The sequence below is a fragment of the Haliaeetus albicilla genome, chromosome 2 (assembly GCF_947461875.1).
Source record: "Haliaeetus albicilla chromosome 2, bHalAlb1.1, whole genome shotgun sequence".
Classification (NCBI taxonomy): domain Eukaryota; kingdom Metazoa; phylum Chordata; class Aves; order Accipitriformes; family Accipitridae; genus Haliaeetus; species Haliaeetus albicilla.
Window position 1 is genome coordinate 9797341 of NC_091484.1, and position 22881 is coordinate 9820221.

Below are 22881 nucleotides of genomic sequence, written 5' to 3' on the forward strand. Positions count from 1 at the left end.
ACTCCTACACATGTACAAAACATTGCTTGCAAAGTTGGGGCACAAAAATGTTATACTTCCTCCATGAGTAATGAAGCTTGGATCTCCCTGTGACAAGACCTCTGTGAGTTCCAAAAGCATGCTGGCATGGCTGCATGTCTTAAGGTGGGCCAGGGTTATCAGAGTTAGTGGTAACAGATGGATTTTACAAAGGATATAAAATCTTACATTTTCCAATTAGAATGAATCTGTAGGAAGTTGGAAAAGTCCTTCATGTGGAAGATCATGTCTGCCTATGATGAGAATCATGTCAACCTTTAAAGTACAATACTACACTCTGTGATTAACATGTGCTTTTCTGGAAAGAATGAAATGAAGCCCTGTTCTAGCAAATTCCCAGGCTTGGCCTTGCCGTCCTCCATCGTCAGCCTCGTATCCCACAGGTCACAGTTCTGTGGCACTGTTTGAATGCTTGCTAGATGCATAGGTAGTACAGCACATCCCTTCATGAGATTCTGTGGCAGAATGGCAATTCCCGTGTTCATCTGAGACGGGGGGCCTAGATTAGAGCATGGAGGCATGAATCACTGCTGTTCTGATGTCCAGTGATAATGCTAGTTTCAGTCCTGCTCGTAGAAACCTTTAACTGTCTAGGCACTAGTTCTTTGGTCTCCTCCCAGAAAAAATGATATTGTTTGTTTGTTCACTCACTGCCTGCTTTGGGAGTAAAGAACAGTAGAAAGAAAAGAAGGTGTTCCGTCAGTTGGAAAATGGAGTTTTTCAGTGAAATAGAAAATAATTCCACAGAAACGTGCATATATGTGGAAGACTTCTGAACAACCAGCTAGAACAAAGGAGTGAAACCTGATCAAAGAGAACAAACTCCATCATTTAAGCTGGTTTTGTAATTGTAGTACTTTATCAACAAGTAGATATTGCTGGAAGGGCTGGCTGACTGGGTTGTGCAGATGTGTAACATCTGTGCACATTTGGACTCTGGAAAGTGTCCTAGTGATGGTTCATTCCAAAAATTTTATTGGTTTTCTAGCTTTTCTCTTGACCGGATAAAGGAAGAATGCCTTTTCCAAGGTCATTTTTGGTGAAAGTGTTTTCTGGTTCAGATCCAGTAGACCAGGGGAGGCAGACTACAATAGCAGAATTAAGAGTTCAGTTCTTCTCATTGAAGTAGACCACCAAAGCCTTGGCACAAGATTATGTCGTTGATGACAATCTACCTTGGGCACACAGTTGGGAGCACTGGTGGTTAACCTACAACACAGAGGGAGCGGAACTCAGAACCCACTGTTTCAGTGTAACTTTTTTTAGAATGTAACGAAGTCAGGAGTCTTGGTCAAGAAATGAATACTGCTCAGAGATGAACATTTTGATACATTCTGAACAGCACTGGTGAAGGTTAGGTCTCCAACCCAATGTGCAGGGCTGGCTATTACAAGTGCACAGGATCAGAATGAGAAGGCAACAGCATCAGTTGCATCCCATTCCAAATCTGCACATAGAAATGGGCAGCAGACCTTGCTAGCTACATTCAGCAAAAGAGACGGCGTGAAGGTGATGTATCCCCCCATTGTCATGATATTCAAGTGTGACTATGTCCCACCAAAGTGTGACAAGGTCCCATTAGGACAAGCTTTATGTTCAGTAAAGAGAATTTCTCAGCTCTGCTCAGAGACATGAAGCCATCTCATGAGGAGGGGAGGATATTTCACTTTTGTTATTGCTGTGAGGATCCATATTTGTGAGGCACTCTGAGTAAATGACTGTGCTTTCCCTTCAAGTCCCTGATGTAAAAAGAAGAGGCCAGATACCAACTAGTGTAAGAAAACCCTACCTATTTTTTCTCCTTGGCTACATTGTGCTCTCAATATGTTGACCTTCAGAACCCAAGATGTGGTCTATATTTTCCCCAGAGTTTTACCAGTGCAAACCAACTGTATAAAAAATGCATTTGTCCACGTACGTGCAGGGAGGAGAAGGGACAATGCAAAAACTAGTGGCTTTGCCTGCTCACCTTCTTTCTGATGAGTATGTTCTGTGGTTTCTCAATTCCTTCCATGTGCTAAGACAGTGGACAGGTCCCTCTGTTGTAAAACATGTATAAAAAGGTTTTATTTGTCTGTGCTCACCATCTAGGTTTGGATGGGTATCTTCCATGCAGCCCCAAAGGGATACAGTTCATGATAGGCCTCTTTCTCAGCTCCAAAATTCAGGGAAGCCTGAACTTTTGGAGGGGAGATTTATCACCCAACATGTTCTTCCCCAACAAACTCTGCTTTCTATCTCCCACTAGCAGTAAGCGGAATGATCTTTTATGAAATACAAACTTTATGGGTAACTTGGTTATTGATTGTTCAAGATGAAGTTTTTTCAGAATGTTCCTCTATGAGCTCGGCGTGGGGAGAAAACAGGAACATACAGGCCGGCTTAATGAATGATTTAATGTAAGTAACTGTGTTTTAAACTTACACACTTAACTTGCACTTCAGACAGCTGTAAGTGCTTTATAAAAGGTGATGTTCCTCCATTTTGTGGAAAGAGAAACTGAGGCACAGTTCAGCTCAGTTATTTGTCCAGTATCACTTGCTGCTGGGAATAGAAAACAAGAGTTCAGTCTCACATGAGAATCATTAGATAACACTTATTATAAAGGAAATACATTCCTGTCTGGAATATTACTGAATTTTGAGATCTTAGGAAGACGTAAAAGTTTTGAAAGTTGGGCAAGGAAGTTCTTCTTAGCTCTTCCTTCAGCCCTCTCCAATATGTAATGTCTAGTTTAAATACAGCAAGAATATTAACTGGAACTTAACTCTGTCTTCCTTTTCGTCCTTTTTGCTTCCCTTTCAAAATCCTTAGATTTGGTCTTGTTTGTATTAATCAACCCCTTGCACTTGAGGCATTTATCAGCTGCTCTAGCCTTTTTGTTTCTTGTTAGTTTTATTCATGGCATGCTGATTTCTTGTAACTCATTTCCCCGTACTTTCATTTGCACTATGCGGTTCAAACACCTGGGCATTCTGCGATCCAGGGAGGAGGGTATATACTCAACAGCTCTTGAACGGCCCCCGCCTCCTTGCAGCGGCTGCCCATAAGTTCTGTGGTTTCTTTGTTTTAGCCTGGCAAAGTTCCACTGCGGTGAAATCAGCTCAACCCCGTGAGCTGGCAGATGGCATGGATGGTCTAAGGCTGGCCTTAGCTTTTGCCTTATTTATTTTATTTGCTGATGGTTGAGCACTTTGTCCCTTTTGAAAAGCTGACCACTTCAAAATCCAATCACTCTCCAACACCTGATTGCACCACAAGTCCTGGAAAGTCCACTGACATTAATATGCATCTTGAAAGAAAGTTTCAGGAGGTAATTTTGAGCTGGTTTTTTTTGCAATTCATGTAGGTACCAGTGAATATGACTCCAAAGACATCCTGACTGTACCATTATTTGCACAGTAGCTAGTGTGCACAGTGAGTTTTCAGATCTGTTTGTCACCACTACTACACTTTAAGCATTAAACAGTAATGGTAATCATAAAAGCACCATGAAATAGACTACAAATTACTTTGGCTTGGTCAGATTAAATTTGGGGTTTAGATGTTTGGGGTTTTTTTGACTTAAAATGGTTATCTTTTGATACTTAACATCTCCCCTATTTAGCTGGCTTCCAGCCAAGACCTCTTTCGACTGTAGGTAAAACAGATCAGCCGTTGGGTTGACAGCCTGCTGTACTCAGTATGTAGAGTGTGCCCATCTCCCCCTCTGAAAGTGAGACTTTTATCTCCCTAGACACAAACACATATAGCACAAGATCCCATTTTAAATGTCACATGAGATTCTGGGAATACTCTCCCTGGTCCCAGAATACTTCTAGAACTGTTTATCTAAGCTGTGTAATGGTATGCCAAACCACCAGGTGTTCTGTATGCCTGGGGCCCCACTTGTTCTGGAAGGCTTCCTTGTTTTTTGTTTGTACAGACAGTTATCCCAGTCTGGATAGTGGGTTCAGTGTGCCTCTCCCAGTGCTGTATGTATATTCCTATTGATCGAGATAATCTTTTCATGCTTCTCCACGACAACCGATGTTAGGATTACTATGACTGCATTTCAGTGTCCACTTCCAAGGACTGCAGTGGGTGTTGGACAGGACTGTGTAATGGCTCTTTAAGCTGTGTCTGCCTTGATCATCTTAAATACTACCTGTGGGCATTTCTGAACATGTTTCTGTTTAATGTTATGCAGCAGCCACCATGTTGTTGTCAAGATGAGCTTATTACAGTGAAAACTGGGTGAAATTCCGTGGCCTTGTGTTATGCAGAAGGTCAAACAAGATGTCCATCACATCCAGGAAACTATAAATAGAAATACAAACTGTACAAAAATCAGCAGAGGATGACTAGAGGAGAGGTGATCATGTGAAACTGCCCAAAATTACGTGCCCAGTTTGGGAACTAAAGGTTAGGTTCCCCATATGGAAAGAAATAAATTACTTTTGAATTGCCCTCTGGAAGACAATTCCTCCTCTCTTTCCCTAAGTGCTTAAAGCAAAAAAAACCACCCTAAAGTATACGATAGAAGAGTCCAGTTCAGTGCACACGTCAGCAAAGTCATTCTTTTTCATCTCCCAAATGAAACAACCAGCTCTGTGGTGTTCTCTTTCTCAGGTGGTTCTCATACCAAATTGTTACCAGGTAGAAACCAGAAGAATTATGAGACCAGGAAGAACAAGTAGCACCTTTTTGGGTACCACATCATCACCCTCATTTTTGTCCTTTAGAAAAACAATTAACTGCTTAATTGTTTTGTGCAGGTGACCACCACATGTAATAGACACAAGCTGCTCTGATACCTGGGCTAGGTGGTTGTTTTGATGGCAGTGCTCTGCCTGATTCTCTGTATTTACACACATGACTAGTTTGTGCATTTGCAGATATTACTCTCCCTTTTCAAACAGAAAGCAATGACTGGATCAAACCCAAGCATTGTTTAAGAGTGGCCTGTGATTCTGTGGTTTGTTTTTTTGTTTTGTTTGTAAAGGTCAAAGGCATAATGATATTTTTTGGAGGTAAAAGTTAGCTTGTACTCGGGTCTTTCACAGGGCTGAGCTGGAGAGGAAGTGAAAAAGTAGGTCTTGGTCAAAAGCATGACATTTCTTTGGTAATTTCTCTCATCAAATATATACTCAAAGTGGAAGTTGATCGTGTCTTACTGTGAGGCCACATTACCTTCCTTTAATACCACAGTCTGCCTATCTAAATGTAACCACCTGGATTTGGGTTTAAATCTAATGAAAATTTCTGTTTCTGACCTGATTTTTCAGGAGTGCCAAAGTGCTGTAAACTTCAGTGAGGCATGTTTCATAGTAAGCACTTGCCAATACTAGACCCCTGCCTTATCTAGGATTTAAGTGAGCCAGGCAGGAGGATTTGGCGTGCTGGAGACTGGAAGGTTAATCTGCGTTGCAGTTGGATTTTGAATTGAGCAGCCTCTCTTTAGGTACCTGGCAAAGTGACAGAAGGAAGAAACTGGTCATGACTAACAAATCCTTCCTACTTCACTGGGGTGAAAGAGACCTTCCGTGGATTATTCTTAGCTGTTTTTCAAGGTAAGAGCCAGTGTGAAATTCTTAGTAAGGCATTGGTTGTTACAGGCAAGTAAGTCTTAAGTGCCAGCGAAATGTTCTGCAGGGTCTGATACTTCTGTGAGGTCTAGGCTTTCAAGGTTGTTTGCTTGGAAATATCATAGACATTGTACATAAACACTGGTACAAATAGGCTTAAGAACTAAACCCCCAATTTTTACAACTCTCTGTATGCTCAGTAATAGCTAAATGATGCAGGCAGACATTCAAACTAAGAGTACAATTGTTACTGAACAGGACATCTTATTCATCTGAATATGTCAGATTTTTAAAATGGAAGTATTCAGAGGTGCAGAATTGGTTTCAGTGAATGTTTTGTCTTGGAAAAAAATAATTAAGAAAATGTTTTTGAAACAAAATTTTGTATTGACTCATCCCCCTTTTTTTCCCCTCAATTTTCAGTTTGTGAAAATTATCAACATTTTTTCCAAGTAGGTACCAGGAGTTTTTGAAATCTCAAAAACATTCACAGGAAAGGAAAAGCATTTCCTGCTGATCTCGGCTTGGATATTTGGGGGAGTATGAGATTTTCTGCAAAATTGACAGAAACCAGGTAGGATTTTCACTGCCTGCCAGGCAGGTTTGAAAACCTGCTTGATTTCCTTCCAGCTCACCTGGCCAGCTCCTAGGGAGCCTGCTGACAGATGGACAGAGAGCTGAAAGCCAGAAGCCCATCTCTAGCTCTTCAAATCTCTTGGCTGTCACCTGTCTGCTTCTGGAGGTCTAATCGGGGTGACTGCTATAGGTCTATGCAGCCCATCACTGGACTATTTCAAGCTAGGTCTTCCAGACTAATGGATCTCCCATAACCTGCTGGGATCGTCAGCATCCTGGGCGGCCTGCCAGGCTTGGGCTCTTCAGCAGTCTTTAACACTGACCCCTCCGCAGCTTTCCAAGGCCGGCTGCTTGGGAGCAGGTTTCCCCGAGGGCTCTGAGCTCTGGAGGCTTGCTTGCTGGTTCCCACATGTTGTCTCCTTCAAGGGTCAGGCAGCCATTTCACCTGGAGGGCAGGTATGCAGACTCTCCAGCTGCCCCATATCATGTTCAGCTTCAATTCAAAGTATCATTTTTTTTCAGGAATGTGAATTTGTCCACTAACTCCTGGTGATCTCACTGATGTAACTTTTGAAATTGAAATGAGGCCAGTTGAAGAATATTCTTTACGGTGTAACTAGGAGTGTTCTGTGAGAAATATTCATCCTTTTGGAAGTTACAGACAAATTGAATCCTGGATCACCCTGGGAACCGATCCTTCCCATCTTTGAACACCTTCTGCCCTAAACAACAGTGTTGAGTCAAAGCTGATGCGGGTCAGACTCGCAATATTCAAACCATGTTTGCTGGTTCACGTGCAATGCATCATCATCATCAGTAAAAAATGTTAGGATAAAGAAACCTGGTCCTAGGGCAGTGTAAATCTTTGATTTACATGTGAGATGTGAAATTTTAAATTTAAGAAAGTTACCTGATGGAGAGCCTGGTAGGTCAGGGTTTTTTTCTTTGTTACACCTGTTTTGGTCAACACAGTTGAACACTACATTGCCATGAAGCTCATCAGCTTTCAGCCAGCTGAAGATCCCTTTTTGGGTGTCAGAGAAGGCCAGCTTGTGGCATCGCCACTGAGCATGCAGGCTCTGGCAGACGCTTTGCCACAGGCCCAGAATTATGTTTGGGACCATGCTAGCTCATTTTGTCCAAGCAGTTTCATTAGCTACTGAAATGAGCTGGGGTGAAGTCTAGAGATAAAATTTCCGTATAGCTCTACCAGTAAATCACTGAGACCCTGCGGAATATGGCTTGCATTCAAAAGGTTGACAACATTTAACCTCACAGAGCTCTCAGGCACTGGGACCCGAGTGCTTTAGCCTTTACTAAACAAATACTTTTAATGATTTGAGCCTTAACAGGAAAGTCCAGTGGGGGCTGTTGAACTCTGGAATTCGCTGCAGGGGGGCACAGGAGAGATTAGAGGCCATGGCTAATCAAAGAAAATCTGCTTTACATTGTACTGCTGCTTGCACAGCCCCCAATTCATATCTGCAACTCCCTTCTGCCTTAGAGGGAGCTGCTTGTGTAGACTGACCCTTTCTTTGCTGAGCTTTCCTATCAAGGTCTTCCAGGACAAACTCTGTTTCTCAGGCTGTGAATTCACGTCAGTTTTTTCAGTGACCACTTCTCTCCCCGCAGCTAGTTGTCCTAGTTTTTGTACTGCCCCTGTTTTGAATCAGCACACCTTTTTCCATGGTTATGGGGTAAACTGAACTGTCAGCTGAAAGGAATTTTTCAGCTGTTCTGGTCGACTGCGCAGCTGCACAAACAGCTGTGCCAGCAGCATGGTGAGTGTGGAGGGCGGGGGTTGCCTGTGCCACTGAATGTGAAACCACAGCCTCCATCGTTACAACTGAAAAATGCTGTGATGCCAACAAACCGCTAACGGCAAAGGCATTGGCTAGTTCTTCATTTTTCTTGCAGGTAGAAGATAGAGATTGGCCTTCAGATTCTGTAGAGCCAGCAGCTCTTCAACCCAGTAGGTCAGATATTTAAAATAAAAAGCCTCCAAACTGAAGTGTAGGTGATCAGTGGGTTTGTTCCAAGGTTTATTCCAACCCAACTCTCGCTAGGGTCTCATGTTAGCATTATGGGCCTTGGAGGCCTTGGATCTGTGCATGATCATAGAAGATAGAACTGTGGAAGTATGAAACATCACTGTCCACAAGCTGTTTGTTCCCACATCGCTGCCAAAGCTCATGTATCTGGAACTCAGCTGGCAGGACTTTGAGGCATTGCTGCACATCCACTTTGGGCAAAGTCAGCTGCCTTACTTTAAGCTGTTTGTGATAGTTGGAGTCAACCTGGGTGACTTTGTACTGAAGCAGATGAGACAAACGCACACTGTTGTGCTAACTCATCTTCCCTTAAAGCACTGTGGAGCAATAACTTTCAGAAACAAAGTGGTAAGATGTAGCCAGAGTGAAGTAATATCTCAAATAGCTTCCTCTGTTTCTGCAGTGTTTCTCTAACCATGTTCATAAACCCTTAACCTAGTGCTGTGCACCCACACTGATCCCCTCCTCATTGCTCCTGTGTAATATTCAGATTGATGGGCCTAAGCACCAGAGCACAGCTACACACCAAACTATCTTTTGGCTGCATCTACGTCCCAGTTGGAACACGTCTTTTAAAAGGCAGCCTTTTGCAGTTTCATACTTCAACTACCAACTAAACTCCTTATCAGCGTGATTCTATCAACAGGAAACTGGTAAGAAAAAAAGAAGTACCCAACCCATACACCATGATGTTATCTAATCTCTATCCAATCTGCTTTCTGCTTGGGGACACATGCAACAGACTGCAGTAACTGTATGTCAGAAGGTCAAAGAATACAGGCAGGGGACAACAGTACAAATAACCAGTTGGGACTTAAAGAATCCAAAGTTGAAGCAGATTTTTAAAGCTGCTTACTAATCAAAATATGTCACTGTGCAATTCAGCCTTTTTCTTGTGGTCATAGCTCCTCTGTTTTGTACTCATTGGAAAGTTTGTCACTGTATCAGAGATGTGACAAGAGCATTATGAGCACAGAAAGAAAGATGGAAATAGGGTTTTGTCTTAAACCATGTACCTGTACTTTGCAGATACGAAAGAAAGTGGTTTCACTTATTGTGTGCAAAAGTTGAAGTCTTCAGCTATTACAGTTGTGTGGGGATATAAGACTTAGCTAAAGGTGCTTATGAAAAAAAAAAGATAAAATTATATATAGTTTACAGTTGCTACAAATTGGTAATTGTTAATGTTTGTAATTACAGTAGACTGTTCTCAGCACCTGGAAGATGCTATAGAACTACTTGGATTAGAAAAGATGCAGGCTATCTCTGGTGCTTCTTTTCAGCTGAGGTTCTTTTCATTCTTTTCCACTGAATGCCAGCTACAATAGTTGAAACAATGCCCTTATGTCAGATGCAGCCCTGGCAAAAAGGAAAACTCAAACAGCAGATCATCTCCTTCTCCTGCTCTCCAGAAAGAGGTGCAATAAGAATAATAGAATACATGCCAAGGCAACTCTGACCAGCTGAAACAGATGGCACAACAATCTTGTCATCCCTTCCCACTGACCCCAGGGTTGCCTAAACCCTCTGCAATCCAATTATTAGTTTTAATCTGATTGTGTTATTGCACTAAGCATATTATTTAAAGACTACAGGTATGGTTAGCTGGAATATGTGTGAGGCTTGCAAATGAAATGCATTAATGAAAGTGGACATGGGTGCATATCAACAATCCATTTACAAGGAGAGGGGGGAGCAATCCAAGTGGGAAGACTGAGAATGAGAATTTAGAATCAAACAGTTTCTTAGCACTTTCTTTTGTAGATTATGGAATTAACTAATTTCTGGGACCCTTCTCTTGGAACTGGTAGGGGACGTCCTGATAACAAAAGAGACTAAGGCCAAATGTGACTCAGCTGGGTTGTGTACATAATACTGCTACACTTAAGGTGTGAATAAAGGAAGTGGGAATAGGTCTTAAGTGTATAAAGACCTGGGAAATTTTTATTCAGAAAACGTAATAATTGGAAAAATTTCCCTGACTGGTCTAGGAGTTTAGCAGACTCCAGTAGGAAAATCTGTTATTGCAAAAGCAGCAATCACACGCTCTGGAGGACTTTAACCCACCTGTCTCCTCTACCTGGAAAGACTGATTATTTTTTTTTCTGCCTAAGGCACTTCTTAGTATGCTATTTGTAAGCAAGTAGTTATTTCAGTAAAATGTGCTGTTGATATCTGTTTTAGAAGGAGAGATCTTAAACATTAAAGATTGGTGCAGAGATTAGATGCTGCACTCCACATAATTGTGCTGCTGCTGCTTTCAGCTCTGTCAGTATCACAGTCACAGTATGAATACACAGTGGAAATCACTTATTATTTAGTTTGTCTGCTGTTCCTCAGTGAAGAATTGTGTACACAGAGACTTGGTGCTTTTTATTTTTAGATGAAGTCTATGAGCTGAACTCATCTGACGATGGACTTTAAGCAGTCCTCATATTATTTGGATAGCAGACCATTTGGGAATCTTGGGTATGGCAGAGACAAGCCAAGGTATTGTAAACTTGGTTGTATTAGATCATGAATGGAATTCCAACTTGTTGCTGAGTTGGGGAATAAAAATGAAATGTGTATATCTTAGAAGATGCAGCAAATAAATAAAGATGATTTAGCCTGCAAATGCACTGCTGCTCCATAAGTAGAGAACGGAGCTGACACAGGGGATTTAGGTATTCCTGCCTCCTTGATCACTGGTGTCTGAATGAACTTTAACAAATTGTGCCGACTTTTTTTGGCCTCCTTGTCTCTGACTGCAAATGCAGATGATGCACCTTTGAGAAGTTCTATAAGCTCTGCAGGAACAAGAGTATAGGCATTCTAGGGGTGTGTGATATCTATAATCCCAGAATGGATGTTAGAGCAATATTTATTGACTAAAAAGGCTTTTAGCTTTAAATATATGTGTCTTTCTAGAATTTTGGCCTTTTGTTTTCTCTTACTATTTCTTTAATTGCATAATTGTTTTCCCTTTTCTCTCTCTTTTTTTTTTTTTTTTTAAATCAAAAACTCGGCAGGCTCTTTGTTTGCAAAAATGCCCTGAGTCTATGCTGGATAGACTTAGGTTTTGCAATCACTGAAACCTATGAAAATTTTCTTGTTGTCTGTTGCTGTGTTTGACAGGCAACGTTCAACCTGTGTTACTGGTGTCATCTCCTTGGCCTGGCTAGCTATGTACTCACTTCCCTTCAAGTGGTTAAGTTAGTGGTTGTTTTGTGTCTATAATTTAGCTATGGGAAACAGATCTTCCTAGCAATGTGGTACTAGAAAAATCCCTAGAACTATTTCATGCTTTTTCTTCCCACTCAGTATTACGAAACATTCATGATAAATTACTGAATGCTAGCAAATGCTGTGTTATGATAATGTGTGCACAACAATACCAATATATGCTTTTTATAGCATATAGGTTTGTAACAAGAGCATATAAGAGAACTATCTGCTGTGGGTGACGCAGCGGGCTGGTACCTTGCTCTGCCCATTTACTGCTGTTATTTCTGCTTGTTCAGCCCACTATTTTAGCTAAAGGAACACCTAGAAGACATGAAGAGGGAGGAAAGGAATTTTAAAAGGCATTGTTTGTATCACTTTAACTTAAAAGTTACACAGCTAAAGCAAGGACAACTCTCATTACACTAGTGTGAAGGTGCCTTTATCAGTGGAACTTACCATGGCAAGTTAATTTAGGCCTGCTCTTCACAGAGCACCTGCTCTAATTCAGCAGTGTTTATGGGTTTGGATGTGAGTCTTTATGTAGAGATAGTTGTATGGGTATGAAAATGCAAAGTGAAATGGTTATACTAAAATAACTCGTACAGCTAAATGTATCGGAAACTGCTCTTTCAGAGTAAGAGGTAGGATTATATCCATGTCTTGGAGGAGGAAAAGAAGAGAAGAGGAAAAGCAGTATCATTGCAGGGGTTAGCTGAAGCATTTCAACTTCTTCGTGTAGGTTAAGCCTTTTTAACAAACGCAGTATTCTGTGTGTAACACATCCTTCCTTATGCTTACTTACTCCTCCTTACAGCTTGGATAAACTCCCACCAGTCAGAGCAGCACAGTTTCACAGAAACTGTCTGCTGGTCGTGAGAATCAGCAGAGTCAGAGCTGGTCCTGGGAAGCTTCCATTTCCTAAAGCATCTGCAGAGACTCAGGGCCAGCTGAGGTGAGAGAAAGTTGGAGAAAATTAAGTGCTAAACTGTCACATTCCAGCTTAAAGTAGGTCTTTCTGAAGTTCACTCTGACTGAGGTTAGGTCCTTTTCCAGAAACTCTCCAAGCTGTGCTGTTACCCAGAGTCCATGTCACAGGTAACTTAGAAACATGGACCTCTTCAAAAGAGCCTCCTGGAGACAGATGTGTTGGGATGGTTGGAGCCTCAGCAAAAAGCAGTGGTTATATAAACAAAGCATCCTGTCCCTTGCATTTGAAAGAGAGTATTTATGAAAGGAATGTGCCAAAACCCACAAGAGGTGAAGGGACATGTAGAGCCGCCTACACCCTCCATATTCCTTACACACTCAGTCACTGCAAAAACAAACAAACAAGACAGGACTGGCTTTGCCAAGATGGTTATAGAGACTGACTCGAAGCCCAGTGTCCCAGCTGTAAACAAAAGTGAATATGCATTATTTGGAAAATGAAACAGATTGATCCGAAGAGCTGTGTGCAAATAAAGGATTAGGAGAAGGGAGGAGTGGCGGCAGGGCATGTACATGTTACCACTGAAAAGTGCGTGATGGGGTAAGTGAGACTGTGTGTTTGTCTGGGCTCAAGCCTGGGCTCCTATATGCGTCTAACTGAGCGTGACTGCCTACACACAGATATCCACCCTCTCTGAAGGGGAGGACCGCAGGACAGGCCTTGGCATTTCAGCTGCAGGGACAACTCCTGGTCTTGTAATCCTTTTTTTTTTTTTCTTTGGCTGTGCCGTAGGCTGGTGGTGCTGCCTTGAGCAAGTCATGGGTGTGTTCTCGTATCCATGTAAGCACATACGTGTGAGTACCCATGTGCCTTTCTGAGATCGCTGCGTGTCCAAGCTTGCACGCAAGTGTGTTTATACAGGTGCGTGCATAAACGTGTGTAATGTATATGTTTGTGTGCATACACTCTGAATAAATATGGGTGTATCTGTACATTTATGTGTGACTTTGTCAGTCAGTGTTTGGTGGAAGTTGTGTGTTACACATGTGAGTATGCAGGAAGCTGGTTTTCTGTGTATGTGCTTCCTGCATGTATATAGGTGCTTGCCCATCTGTGGATGGGGCTTTTCCATAACAAGGAGTGCTGTTTCATTTTCTACAGACCAGTAGCAAAATAATAATGCCAAGTAAAAAGCTTATGCAAATCTGAGCTACTGATTGGAGCAGGGTAAATACAGTTCTCTAATGCAACAGTGACTTTTTGCCTCACTTGCTTTGTTGAAACCTTACCTGCATTTACGTCAAACTCTTTGCAAAAGTGGAAGGTGTCAGTTTTGATTCCAGCTGCACTGGGATTCTTTAATCTGCTCTAAATGCAACATGTCCTCCGGATACAGTTCCACCTCAGATGTTAATATAAGGTTGTATCTTTTCTGCATCACTTATGGTCAGTTTATTAAATTATATTGGCTTAAACACAGAGGTCCAGTAGCAGCCCAAGAGCTGAAAACAACTGGGAGTTCCCTAGTGTTGGACAAGCAGACATTTGTCTCGGAATGCCTCAGAGTGTCTCTAAGAATCTTATATTACAACATCTAATTTTCAAAGAAAAACACTTCTCTGTGCCTAGCAAAACTGTTCTTCCTTTCAGACAATACTCTCTGTGTCTATATAGATGTATGTGTATTTATTAAATAATACTCTGATTATTATCTGCACTATGCTGTGTACTGCAGTATCCAGTTATTATGTCCTGGCCACATCTAATAGGTGCTGTGTTCTGCAGTGTTGCATTTCATGGTGTTTGTTGCTCTGGTATGATGACAGTGCCGTGTTGTGGGTACCTAGTGGTATCTTGTGTTCACAGGTGCAGTGCCACGGTATATTGTTTCCTGATGATGTTTGCTTTTAGCAGTGGTATCATCTAGGGCCAGTGCAGGTAACAGAGTTTACACAATTTGCACTGTTTAGCCTGGCCTGCTTTGTGGTTATGCTCGTAGCATTGGATTGTGGGACATATGTTGAGAGTCCAGGTTTGCCATGTAATGATATCCCTGTCCAGTCTTGCAATTTCTTATTGGAGCTAGGAATTCTTCTATTTTAGAAATTCATCACTGAACTTCATTTGATCTGCTGAATCTGTCTGTTTTGTACTGTATTTTCTTTAAGTGTACTGTGCCGCTTTGTATCTGAGTGTAGATCTATATGGTTTTTGACTTCTGAAATAGCTGTGATTTCTCTCTCAGAAGGTTTTATTCCTTGGTTTCCCCAACTATAAAATTAAACAAATCCTCAAAAATAGCAAGTTAATTGCCAAGGACTGCATAGTAACTATGATCCGTGTTTAATTGACTTTAGATTCCAGACAACGTGTAACAAATTAGCTTCTGTCTAAGGAATGCATCTTTCTGCAGGCAAATTAAAAAACTGTACAAACAGATCCTAATGACATAGCAGTGATGTGGTGTGTCTCTCTTTTGTGTCATTTTAGTGCACAGTGTTGTGGTTCACTTGTGACTTTATAATTAAAGCAAGTCAAAATAATGTTTAATAATTTTAACTATTTTACCTGAGTATTTGTTCAAACAGTGCCTGATTCTTGAAAAAGAGAAAGTTAAAAGCATGACCATGTGTACAAAATACTTATTGCACAATTTTGCATGCACAATTACCCTGATGGCAAATGCAATTACACACTATGTATCTACAGCTGCATGCACAAATTAGCATGTGCTCAACTCAGGATTTTTAGGTAGTCTGGTGAATTTATTTGGCATGAGAATACTTCAGGAATGAAGCCTCGATCTGTGAACACACCAAGCTAACCTTTCTGTAGGGTATGTCTCTATCCTAGCCTCCCTCAGAAGCGAGTACTGAATTCCATCCTCACTACCTGTTCAGACATTTTCCCTGGAAAGCAGTGATGAGTTTTGAACTTCATGATATGCTCGTCTGTCCCTATGGAGCAAACAGCATTGCAGTTCAAATGATCTGATTAGTTCTGATATGATTTGATCCTGCTGAAGACTGTGTCCTCCATTAGTCGAAATTACCTAGATTTGTTCTGATCTTTGCTATATGCTCTGGGGGTGTTATTTAAGCTGTTTGCATGGTTTCACTAGCTCATAGTGTTTTTCAGGGTCCTCATGTTCTTTGTTGGTCTTTTACTCTGGCTTAGTCAGGACATTTTTTTACTTTGACCAGAAAAGCCTTGTTGTTGCTAATGCTCTGTGGCTCTTGCCCAGCTGACAAGTGTAGTTAAGTACTTGATAGTCCAAATTTCAAAACAGGCCACATCCAGATTTCCAGTGTTCAACGCTTGCAATTAGAGGCCACATTTTCAAAGCAGTGCCCGTCTCATTCTGAGACTTTTGTAGCTGAATGTCAAAATGGCCAGTGCCTTGCAGCTCTTTCTGTGATGCTAACGGCTGGATTTTCCAAGGGCTTGGCAGCTTCTCAGAGAGCTGCACGAGGTCCTCAAAATATTTAAATTCATTCTAGTTTTCTTCCAGAAGGTAAAAAATACTGTGTGACAGCATGAGTGTCCACAAAACTATTAAGTCTATCTGGCACAAGCTGGTAGAAAGCAGACTGGGTTATGGATGAAGCTGCAGCTTTTCTTCACCCTGCAGGTCAAACTGAAGATCTGTAGCAAATGAGTAACCTGGGGGGGAATTCCTGTAGAAATTGCTTCTATCCCTTCAGCGTATTGAAGGAGATGAGGTGCGGAAGCATCATTATTATGAATTACTCATCTGTTGCTAAGGTAGAACTCGCTGACTTTTGGTGACTGATTTCAAAGGGAATCCTGTGTAAGTAACAAGTGAGTAAGGAAGCTTTTAGAGAGTTGAAAGCTTGCTGTGCGTTAAACTCTGTGTGTTCATTTGCTGCCTGTGGCTGAAAGGAGCTAGGTGGGAGCCAGCAAGTCATTTTGCTCCATGGGAGAGCACTAAAATTATTTTTTCTGGCTTACACAATGGATCTGATTCTCCTGTCACTTGTGAAAGCTTTGTAGCTATGTAATCTTATCGAGCTGCTTAATTTACTTCAATGCAAGTGAAAAGAGAATTCAGAGTATTGCTTCTATGAGAAGTGAGCAAGCAGAAGCAGTATGTATTTGTCTCCATGTTAGCCTTGTTCCTTTACTGAGACCTTTTGTTAAGCTCTTACTTCTTGAGCATCTTCTATCAGTAGCAGTGTTTTCAGTATGTGAAAAGAACGTGACTGAGATTATTCTTTGCACAAGGAGAGGGTGGGAAGAAATTCCTCCCGTTTGTGAAATGACCTTAAGCAGTCTGGCCTAGTGATGGACTTCTTAAGGGAAAGAGGAAGGAAATTGCAGGGCTATAGCCCCCCTCCCATGTTAGACTGGTCAGTTCCCATGTGATGGAAGAGCATCTGGTTGATTATGCAACCTTCTCTACCAAAGCACAATTCTATATGCCCTACTGAGACCTTTGCTGTATGATTATTGTGGTGCTCTTACTGTATATGCCAAACTTTGTGATTCTTCCCTGCTTGTCACTTGCCTCTACACATCAGAAAAGCAGAAACGTCACATTAAAAACTTGCATCAAGACACTGTAGGAGAGCAGTGTGAACTGGAGACTTAGGGTGTGAATCCAGCAGACACAGGTGTGTTGTGGAGGTGACACTGTCTCTGTCGTAAGGGAAAGGTTTGTCATTTGTCTTTCTGCATGGTGAGTCACGTAGCAGCGCTCCAGCTGACAGTAGCAAAAAAAGCCAACCAGGCAAGAACACGTGAGAACAAAAAAAGTTGTTTAAAAGAGGCAAACAGTAGACAATCCCTGACCTAGCTGCAATTCCCTGTGGCTGCCAGTATGGAGGGGAAAAAAAGACACTATTTTTAATGTTCTCCCAACTCAGCATTATAAATCAGCAACTGATCTGATTTAGTTATAGCACAAGTAGAAAGATGTTTTTCTCTTGTTGCTCTCCCAAGGAATTCGCTCTGAGATCTAAATGTCAGGGTCTGTCTTTTGTTTCTTGCTTGAAATCTGCACTTATCTCCAGATCTGAATGGGAAGTGTTTTGCCATCCTGACAAACTTCTCAGAAATTCAAGAATGTTCCTGTATTCACACTGAGTGAAACTCACATCTTTTCATGCTTTCTGCACAAAACCCAAAGAAGACACCCGTGCCAGTGTAAGTAGTAGCCTGGTGATTCTGGCAGCCATTTGGGATAAGGAAGTGCTAGGTGCTGATCTTGGTTCTCCCCTACCCCTGGCAAGTGCCTGGCTGCTGGAATGCTGAGTATTCAGGGGCTGCTCTTCCTAATCCAGCTGGGATCTGGGAAGCCTTTCTTTAACAAACACTTCTTTAAAAAATATGTACAAAAACATAGCTCGATAGAGATCTCTTTTTCTGTTCACAAATTGTTTTCATTAAAGATTCCCAAGCAGCTGTAGATGACAAAGCTGTAGACAAAGCACGCACCAGGTGAAAGCTTTCCTGGCCCATTCACAACTGGTTTTTGGCTTTGCAGGAACAGCCAGCAACAGAAGGGCAGGAGCTACAATGAGGTCAGCAGCTCTGACTGTCAGTACCACGGGATAGATTGCTGGGTGGAATAGGTCCATTTTTCTCCTGTTTTCTTTTCTATATAATCCTACTGCTGTAGCTCTTCTGCTCAGGAGCGTGATGAGTTGTAACCCTGACCAAGACAGCTAGGCTGACAAGAGTCCATAGTGTAAATACAGTCCAGCTGGGGCAGAAGCTGAGTTCATGCTGGGCATGTGTTACTGGCTTGGTAGATTGGCTTAGCTGTATTAGTGAGGTAACAGACCCGGTTACTTAGTGTCTGAATCATAGACAGAGGATTTGTTTACAATATGAACAACAAAGCCTTTGCTTGTCCTTTAGTCAAAGAAGAGGCACTATGTAAATTGAATAATTTACCACTATTTAACTATATATCAGTTTTTCACCTTCAAAGGCTGTCCAAGGGGTTTATTTACCATAAATTTAACCTTGGACTAAAGCTGAGATGCTTAGATACCACAGTGATAGGTACCTTAGAAATGCTAAGGCAGAGATAAAGAGAGCACCATCAGAATGAGTGAAATGAGAAGAACTGTCTGGCCCCTTCACAAATACTGGGGATAAACAATAGCGATCTTTGTACTTGGGCTGTAGGCGTGTTGTCAAGGTAAATGAGACCTGGCAGAGGGCCCTATTGTCTCCTTTCCCACAACTCATTAAGATTTACTTGTTTTATCATCAATGAGTATAATAACCAGAGCTCTGATTATGCCACAAGGACATCCCAATGCCAATGATTCATGAAACAGAGATTGTGTTAGTCATCAGAAGGGTCTTCTCAAAGGTTTCCTCCTTATCTCATAGGAGGCAGGAACAATATTTTTAGAGTGGGCTGCTCATCAGGGAACACTAGGCTGCACTTGCACACTTGTGTGAAGTCCTTTGCGTCCTTTATCCAGCCCTCACCCCCTTAAGTTTATCCACTAGTGACACCCTTCCCTAATGTGCAGCATCAACACCCACACACAGAGGTTGAGTTGCAATAGGGCTGGAGGCTACTTTACTTCAGAGTCTTTGCCAGCAAGGATTGCAGCACATAATGAATCAGCTGGATTATGCTTACCTTGAACAGGTCTGCCAAAAACTCTGACCTGATTTCCTCTCCCCCCACTCTCATTTCATTGTGAAGAGCCAAATGGGCTCTGGATGCAATACAGTGCCACTAGCTAAGTTGCCAACCCACAAAATTTTGCAATAATACACCTTTGTCTTTCAGTAGCATCTCTTATCAAACAGTTCATAGTTACTGTTACAGACCTCAGTGCCTCAGTGGAGCAGATAAGTGTTATTCCCCAAGCTACAGAAGGACCAAATGAGATACTGAAAGATGAACAAGATCTCAGAGCCATTCAGTAGTAAGACCACACTGGGCTGCTCTGCCACACTAGCTATTTATGAACGTACACCTAGTGATTCCCAGGTGCAAATACAGCACACGAGATCTCAACACTCTAGTTCCTTGTGCTACTCCACAATTCACTTCTTAAGGAGGCAGTGAAATATCTGTGATACTTAATACAGTGGGGCTTGTTCCTCAATAGATGGAAATTCAAGGACAGTTGTCCCAGCACTTTCATCTTGAGCTCAGTTCAGCGGGACAATTACCACTGGCTATATCAAGCCCTTGACAGAACCCATTATAGATGCTAATTTAGAGTACATTCTTGGACATCTATCCTATAATATTGGAATACTGCATTTAAACATTACTCTGTCTGTGGAAGGGTAGTAGACCTATGAAGACTTTAGTCTGTTAGACTATATTTTTGTTCCTGGTGGTTGTTTTGCTAAAGATAATGCTTGCAAAACAGAAAATACTACATGCTTATCTCTCTAGTTGCTAGTTGAACTAATGGATGTACCCTAGCTATTGGAGACTTAATTGCATAACTAATGTATTGTAGGGTTTTGTTCTCATTCCCTTCTAACATGGAAAACTGTGTGCAGCAGAGTGTCCTGTTTCATGTTTATTTGTTTTTACTGTACATGCAATACATAACAACATTCATGTAAAAGACAGCAACTTCAAAGTGGAAGAGAATGGAACATAGTGAGAATTGTGAGGATTCTTAGTTCCCGGGGAGTTTTTTCCACACTCTTGGACTGGACCACAAAACCCAGCACTTCAGGGTCTCTTCAATTCTGTGGTCCCACATACCAGATATGGGGAGCTGGAGGAAGCCTGTGGCACTGTGCAGGGCAAGAAGCATGTGATTCTCCCTGTCTGCAGTCCTGTGCCTGAGGCCTGTGCCTGTCATACAGTACAATGTGGAGCTTGCCCCCATCATCTTGTGGTATGGGATAGGGCTCAACCCATTCCACTGAGACCTGAGATGCAACCACCCCTAACTAAATCCTTCATCTTTAAACTCTGGGCAGTCCTTTGCATGCCTGACCTCGGGTCATGGGCTCACGCAGAAGAGGGAGCAGAGCAAGTATTCTCTTGAGAAGCATTGCAGACAAAAGACAGGTTCAACGTGTTCAATCAAACAAGTGTTAACCCATGTTTGAGTACGGAAAGTTTTTTTGTGATACTACTTCAGCATGGAGGAACTATGGAAGTAACTCTTAGAGACTGATTTTTATGAGAGACGTGGAGGGGTTTTTTTTAATGAAATGAGTATAGGATTTCCTTTGGTGTTTATTCAGAGGAGACATTTAATACCATGTATTGCATACAGCTAGTTCATACATTGAAATAATATATGATGTGTTAGAAAGACTATTTTTGAGGATTAACTGTCTCCCAAATATCTTTAAGATCATGTAAGTGTTCATAACCAAATCTGAATTCTTTTCTTGAAGAAGATAAATTACTTATTTGCACATATTAGGTTAATTTTTGAGGCCAGTGCTGCATAGCTTTGTCAAAGAAAAAAATTACTAATCCTAACAGCTTTTTCATAAGTGAATTTTTACGTCAGTTATATCAGCAGAAGTGAAGTAACTGTCTGAAAGAATAGCCATATTGCCACTTGCAGAATTTTACTTACTGTAAGTCAAGCACTTGACAGTTTCATTGCAAGCATATACTGCATTCGGACCTTGTCAAAATTAATTCAGAAACTGAATGTGAGTTTTTTATCCGTATGAAACTTAGCAAGACAGAGCTTTTTAGAATAAATGTTATCAAGACTATTTGCACTAAAATTGTAACAAGGCATTTTTCTCCATGTACATTCTAAAGCTTTTTTATCAGTAAGACTCTATCAATGTTTTTTTTCAGTCAGTTGAAAAACATATTTGTAATAATATGCAAACTATAAGTAGGCAACACCTTGCACAATGCAGTATACAATGCACAAGCCACCTTAGCTCCCAGGATATCCAAAAGGCTCTATAAAACAGTGCAAACTTGAGGCATGTTTGCAGGACTAATCAAATTAAATTTTAGTTAAAGATTCTGTTCAATGTAGGGCAGAGCAAAATTCTTCCTGGTTTTCCATGGGAAGAGACAGCCTTTTGACCAAGCATTCTACCAAAAGTTATAATTCTGGTGAAATATAACAATCGATCTTAAATGTCATACTTTTATCACCTGGGTAGTTTTTGCCATTTCATCCCCTGAGTCAGATATATCCGTGTGTAATGCTCTTCATTGGATGGTTAATATGAATGTGTTTCTGCCTATGGATCACTTTCGCAATATTTGCCCCAGCTTAATTAGTGGTGTAATTTACACTGATCATCAAGTACATGGCTTTGTGAATGGGTAACTAACTCCTAAAGACCCTTCAGGATGGCTGCCAGAATATTGCTAATGCAATACACCTTTGCCGGAGTTTTAATAATATGGGTATTCCTGTGCATAACCTAATGAATCTCAGATGTTTTGCAAACTTAAGACTGTTCAAATAAAAAAAAGAATAAGGGCATTTTGGTGGGGAATGGGGACCTGTTTTGTGAGGGACCTTCCAATCTGTCGACTCCTCGAGGTTTTGCGATCTCCATGATGCATCGTATACACTTTTCACTGTCCTCTTGTCCACTGACTGTGTTTATGTGTGAAAACAGAGGAAGAGTTCTGTACTAAGTCACACCGCAATCTGCTAAGTACATCAGCCTGGTATGCTTCTTCTCTTGATAAGGGTAACAACAGAAAAATAGATAGACAGAAAAATGAGGGATGGGGAGTGGGACAGCGAGTGTCAGGCTTGCAAGTGGTGCAAGACAGATGGCCCAGCTGGCTCCTCAACCTCCAGATGAAGATAACCTGGAATGAACTTGAACTGGTGACAGTCTGTCCCAGGCCACCTCATCTCATAACCTGAATCACTATGAACCCCAGCAAAGTTAACAAGGTTTCATTTGAGCCACACAAGTCGGCTCCATAAGTGGAATGAGATAAAACAAGATTGAAAATGCCATGCGGAAAGTGCAGTGAGGCAACAGAAACAAGGCAGAGGAAGGCAGGGCGAGATCAAGCTGACCCAGATGGCAGCAGGTCACATCTGTGACCGTCTGGCATGTGTCTGGCCATGGGAGTGTTGTTAACACTGCAGCCTATCAAACACCTTCCCTTCAGGTTAGGCCATACACCTCAAATCTGTGCTTTTTATTCTCACCCAGTTGGAATTTGAATTGTTATCCTGAAAACTAATAGGAAAATCCCAGCCAGCTCTGTAAGTTGAGGCAAGGTCCTGGTTGGCATAGTGTGACAGAAATCAATTGACTCTTTTAGAGTTGCACTTGCTAATGCCAACAATGTAATTTAATTTATTAGTCTATATGGGCTTGATCTAACTCTTGCTAAAGTCAAGGAGTGAATGCAGAGCCTGTCCTGACAGTCAGCCTTATCACCATCAGGAGAGATGGGTCTCACAGCATTTTATGTCTGCTGCCAAGAATTAATTGTGTTCAAGTTAATGCCTGAGTTAAGATTAAGCTCTGCTTGATTGACAATTATTGCTATGACAGGAAGCATAAACCACAAGAAGCTAACTTAGAAATT

General features: G+C 41.5%; 1 long non-coding RNA gene across 7 annotated transcripts in view; it reads left to right on the forward strand.

The window, feature by feature from the left end:
- Positions 1–22881, forward strand: part of LOC138689672 (uncharacterized) — a 159651-nt gene that overhangs the window by 116326 nt on the left and 20444 nt on the right. The window contains exon 1 of one of the 7 annotated variants that reach the window (XR_011328576.1): positions 5309–5591. The exons of the other annotated variants lie outside the window; for them this stretch is intronic. This is a non-coding gene — a long non-coding RNA (uncharacterized lncRNA). Of the gene's footprint in view, positions 1–5308; positions 5592–22881 lie in introns of those variants that run through there. 7 annotated transcript variants of the gene reach the window in all.